The following is a 6,315-nucleotide window of genomic DNA, read 5'->3' on the forward strand; positions in this document are numbered from 1 at the left end:
CATGAACAACCACAGAGGTACTGATGTAGACTGCTACTTTTTCCTACACTTAGGATTTCTGAAAGTGCATTGTATAACTGCATCCTGTACAGCCAGAAAAGAAATTGCTGTTCTATTTCAGCAATATTAAGCTTATTCACATTTCAAGGTTAATAGTCAGACACAAAGTAACTTTTAAGGAAAAAGTTCATTCTGAAAACAAGTAATATTAAGTAATAGTAGTGGCACAGATATCAATAGGTGAGAAGTTACAGAAGACTAAAACTTTCAGTTTAACAGGCACAGAATTTTTAACATTATTTTAAAATAAACAGAAGACAATTGACAAACCTCTAGAGGACAGAGTCCTCTCCACCCTCCAATTTCCAATTACAGGAGAATTTAGCTGGTAAAGTTTTCAGAATGGTTGCAACATTCCTGCAGTATTTAACTGTTCTTCATAATGCCACAGTATTTTGGACATCATTATAGTAAATAAATATGGTGAAATTGTTTTGGGGTTTTTTTTTGTTTTGCGTTTTTGTTTTGGTTTTTTTTTTTGTTTTTTTTTTTTTTTTTTAACATCCCCACCATAAGCAACCAACCCAAAAGAAAATCAGTGTGGTCATGATTCCTTTGGTCAAGAAGTTCAGCTGTTGCACTGTGAAGGTGATTTAGGGGCCAAATCAGAACTTAGAGGTAAGATGCATTAAGTTTTAAGGTATCTACTTCTTGTCCACCACAATCCTGTACACAGACAAGGCTTGACATTAACACTTTCACTAGCAGTAGATCTTTATTCACACAAACCTTGGACAGATGTTACCTGTACTGCATGGATAACAACTGCACTTTCTTGGACAAGTTAATGGGAACAGTTCCCAATTTTCTCTGCTACTGACTCAGAACTTCCTTAACAGGGAGCCTGGATTATTAAAGATTTATCTGTATCTCTTTCAGCCATATCAGTGATAAAGAGAGCCACTTTTTTCCACTGAAGTCTCCAAATTTAAAATAAAGATTAGCTTTAGATCTAGTTCCCTGAGCTTTTTTCTCAAACTCAAATATCTTAATTACTACCCCACTGTTTTCTCCTTCCCCACTCACTGCTAACAATCAATTGCTTATCACTTTACCTCTGTTTTATACATTGTGAGGTTTTGTTTTAAAAAGAAATGGATCCACACCATGACCTTTGTTTCACTTGATTTCATTGTTTGCTATTCTTCCTGTATAGAATTCCTAACATTGAAAGTAGACAATTTATATACTGCAATACAGCAAAGATTTTGACAGCACCAAACAAAAGACTTTTAATCTTAGGTCTTTGGCCTGCAAAGCAGCTTTATCTTTTAAATGACATTTCAAATTAAAAATAGCATTAAATAACACAAGTAATAGTGCATTACAGATCTGAGTTTTGTCTTTCCTTAAGGTCCAGTATGACACCAAAAACATTTTAAAAAGTTTAAAACTGCAATTATGTAGCTTAGTCTAACAGTTTCATGGCCAACTCTCCTTACAGCTAACAAAGTCCTCACTTGACGGACATTGTAACATCTCGGGACCCATCTATGAAACAAAGAAGGTCCACTACCAAACAAGATTGCACATAGGTCACTGCAAGTGTACAAAAGGTTTTGACAAACTGTAATTGCCATGGAATAAAAATTTTAGAATTATTTGCTTGCTCAAGTTCATGCATAAGTAAACAGCAAGGGAAGACCAACCTACATTAAGGACACAGGGAAGAATCTGAACTAGAAGTAAATGAGAAAAGAATGCTACACCTCTGAAATCGGAAAAGACTAGCAAAGCTGAGTACTAAAAGACAGGCAAATCTTAACCTCAGGAGGTACATGGACAACATTCCAGTGAAGCAGAGCCTGATTACCTCATTTGTCCAACATTAACCTGTTTGTGCCTGTCCTAGATAAACATCCTCCTGCTCACAGAAACTCGAAGAGCAGGGGTCTGCACCAGAACACAGCAAGTGTTCTAAACTGGTCTGAAACACACAATCTACCCTGAGACCAAACAGGGATGCAGCCCTTATTAGTCTGAAACACTAGATCAGCATCTAGGATGGCTTCTCAGTATGACCCTGTGATTGTGAAAAACTTTAGTATAAAAGTTTCCTGCATTCACAGACAATACTATAGGCTTCAGAAATGTTTTGGCACCCAAAGACACAATGAAAAAGCTAACTGGCCCTCACAGGCTTAAAGCAGAGATCTACACGAAGACATATTATTCCTAATTTATCTTGTCACAGTGAAGTTTCAAAATTACACATAAGTGGTTATGACCTGTCAACAGTCCCTCTCAGTCTGTTTCTGGTCAGGTATTTGAGTAACAATCCCAACACTGAGTCTACCAACTTTGAGAAGAACAAAACCTTGCAATTTTTCAGATCAATGTGTAGGAAACGTTTGGACACATGGTAACTGGCATCACTAAGCCAGACACTAATTTCCATTTCCCATACAGATCCCTCTGCACAGTGAAACAAAAGGTCAGGGCTTTTTGCTTTGCTTTTGTTTTCTACAAAAAAGCTAGTAATGGTCACTGATACCAGTTTTCCCAGTACAAGATGAACTTCTGATGAACTGCTTAAGCAGCATTCTTGAGTAGAGCAGTTGCCATTAGCAGTTGATTCCTAGAAGAGTAAAGTTTACAAATGGCTTGAGATCAGGGTAAACAATCTCACAGTTTTCCAAGAAACAGGAAAATAAACAGAAGGTAGACACAAACAGTATTAGATGTGGGTAAGTCAGTTGTGTTTTTGAATCTTTTCATATTCTAGGATGGTATTAGGTCATCTTGAATGTGACAGTTTTAAGGCATGTACTTCTCTCAACTACTAAGCACCTCTCACTCAACAACAGAATAATTTCAAATTAAGATGAAAGATGGATGCTTTAGGAGTGAAAGACCTTTCACCACAGCCACTTGCTCTCAGATGTTTTGAGCATTTACATAAGGATACAGATCTCTGAAAAGGGATCTAATGGTTTTTATATTTTTACTAGACAATATTCCATTAAGTTGGATTGTATAAAAATGCTGAAAAATAAATCCCAATAGACGACTGATCCCAACAGATCACTGTCATGAACAGCAAGAAATGAGAGGCGACTGAGACTCACCATTATGTAGAAATCTGTGCTGGAGAAACACTAGAATCTTGCATTTGTAAGATTAAATGAATAGCAAACATATAACTTGGGCATATCTAAATCCAGGAAGAATGTTTTATTCTTAGTCATAGAAATTCAGGATTTTTTATGCCATTATAACTAGAACACAAATGACATTACATTACGAGACTTTATCAGATAGGTCACTGAAAGACTAAAAGTTTCCTTTAACAGTGAAAAATAATGGATACTTTTACTAATACTTCCTGCAGAAGACATCTTTGCTTATGCGTTATTACCCCATTCCCTGAATTAAAATGGCAAAGCTCAAAAGTATTTCCAAACTTCAAGGCCGGCCTTGAGGAAAATCATCCTTTATTATTTAAGTAGTATTAAAATAAAAAGTCATGAGAAGTTGAAGTGAAAGAATGATTATTTTCAAATTTGGAAGCGAATGTTCAAAGACTTGAAGTCCTGTCACAAACTAGATCATACCAGTTTCTATTAGGCAACATACCAGAAAATACACCTTCTGGAAGCATTAATCCTGTTCTCCGTAAGTCCAGTGTTACACAGGGAGAAAGCACTCTCATTCACTATGCTGTGAACAATATAAGAGTATTCTTCATTTATTAAACTTGATTGATACTCAGTAATTGTTTAGGCAAAGTGATTTCTTAGAAACAGGCACATCCTTCATTCCAATATACACAGTAGTTCTGAAGTCCAAGAAAATATTTAATTGTTTTCCCCTCAAAATCTACTTCATCTGTTGGCACAAAGTAGTACTATACTAGCACAGTAAGGTTGTTCAGGACAGTTAAATTAGGGTGACTGAATGTGTGCTAGGTAAACTGATGGATAGTCTAACATTTTGCCTAGAAAAAAAAGAACGGATGAGAAAGGGTAACTATTTCTCCTTCTTCAGGTTCTCCGTAAGTCACTATAACTGGCCCCAGGGACACACCACTGTGTCTCCTTGGCAGCAGATTCCTCTCAAGCACAAATGAATGTGAGGAAGAGCAGCCCCTATCATGCACTGTGCGAACTGCACTCCAAGTACTGAATGCTGTTTGTCTGCCCATCTAATTCCAGATCAGAAAAGCTGTAACTACCGTACACAGACACATGCACACACCAAGAGTAAGTTACAGCTATCTGAAAACTGTTAAGAAGCTTTGCACACAAAAAGGCAAGTTTGTACTGGTGAGTATCAGATCTGGGCTCAACCTAGGAAAAGAACAAAATACTGATGCACAGGTCACGAAGTTGTTTTCTCTGAATTTCCAAACTGTCAAGTGCTTAGACATTTGTTCAATGCTTTGAAAAGATCCAGCATTTTAATTTAGCCAGTTAATTCTGCATTAACTATTTTTATTGTATTTTGCCAATTAATTAAACACGTTTATGAATATATTCACGTGACTTTACTGAAATGCCATTTGCACAAAAAGTCAAATCTCCTCAAACAAACTACGGACTATATATAGGTTTATTGTATCTAGCAAGTAGCACAGTATCCTAGAATTAAATTTTTCAGGCTAGTCCCATCTAAAACTGGTAAGAGTAAACTAAGTAATACCAAATCAAGCATTCAGTTATTTGCCATAAAAATGGAAGCAATAACTTGAATATTACTCAGTAAAGGTTATATCCTGCAAAATGTGAATATAAGAAGCGCCTTGGAGGCAAAGCAGATAGGTATTTATTGTAATGAAATTTAATATTCTTGATGTTTCTTGCTCAAAGGGCTTCCTTAAGTAAATAGAAAAATAAAAAAAGTACTGCAGACAATTACGTGCAGTTTTAACAGAGCCTCCAAGACACACATATTTTAAAATAGCAAATGTCCCAAAAATAAAATTACAAAACCCTTTAAAGTGCTGATAAAGCCTACACAGATTTCAGCTATGATTTGAACAACATCAGCACTTGTACCACTCATGTTCTATCCAAGTGCATGATACACTAATAAAAAACCTTGAGAACATTTAAAATTATTTTCTCCCAAAATAAACTTTTTAGCAAATAAATTCATTTAGTAACATAATCAACTCCACAAATTAACAGACAAAATATGTTGTTTTGTGACATGCAACTACATTTTTAAAAAGTACCATCGGGATTTTGTGTGCAATTTAACACTATTCATGACTTATATAACTGAAATGAGATCTCAAATATTTTGGAGTAATTTACTGATCAACACTGGATTTGCTTTCAAATTAAGCCTAAATGTGTTATACCTTGTGGCTATTACTATGCTACCCTCCAGGACTCCCGTTCTTGGCAGGCCCCGGCCACCCCGTGCCGGGGTCTGTGATGCCCGGAGGTAGAGCAGCAACTCTTTCACGGGCACTCCCTTGCCGTGGGGAAGGAGCTTGCGTGCCCTTGTGAGGTTGAGAGCTGTGCTGGTGGTGGCATGTGCCTCCACTAGGGTCTCCCAGGCCAGACAGGTCTCAACTGAAGGGTCAGACAAAGTGTGTCCACGGGCAGGATGGGCTCACTAGCCTTCGGGCAGCCACCCTAGGAGAAGGACAACTCTGACTCCAAACCCGGGCAGATGGAGCTCGTTTAGCCTTGTAAGGCTCCATCTAAGAGAAGGACACTATGACCAAACCTACGACCCGAGGACTTCGCTGTCACCGTCCAAGCTCGCTAGGTCCTGGCAGATGAACCTCAGGTGTAAAGGGTGGAGCCAGTTCTGCGCACGCTGCGCCTCACCTAAAAAATCCACCGCGCAGGCCCGAAGGGTGCACTCATCGCTTGCAGTGAGCGTGGGAAAAGCCCTTCCCAGATTTTCGTGGAAAAAGCCCTCCCCAGTTTTTCTTTTGCAAAGCCAAGCCATGATGATGATTACTGTGCTGCATCAGGTGAGTCATCATCTTAGACCATTATCCCGAACTTCCTCAGAAAATACAACCAGAGTTAAGAAGGGGACTGGTGAAGAATCAAACATCAAGAGTTATTCAACTCTTGTTGTGAGGTGTACCCTGAAACAGTATACTATTATACATATGTATAAAAACAGAAAACAACTATCCTTGACTTTCTATACTCCCTATACAGGACTTTAAAGCTCTTTGTCAAAACCACCTTATTAAAAGCCTGAAACAGTATTTTCTATAAACCTAATTTAATTTATTACTTTAAAATTCTGGTTTCCAAATTAAGACTCACACAAGCAACTTGAAAG

The sequence above is a fragment of the Buceros rhinoceros genome, unplaced genomic scaffold (genome assembly GCF_000710305.1).
Source record: "Buceros rhinoceros silvestris isolate BGI_N320 unplaced genomic scaffold, ASM71030v1 scaffold4728, whole genome shotgun sequence".
NCBI lineage: Eukaryota > Metazoa > Chordata > Aves > Bucerotiformes > Bucerotidae > Buceros > Buceros rhinoceros.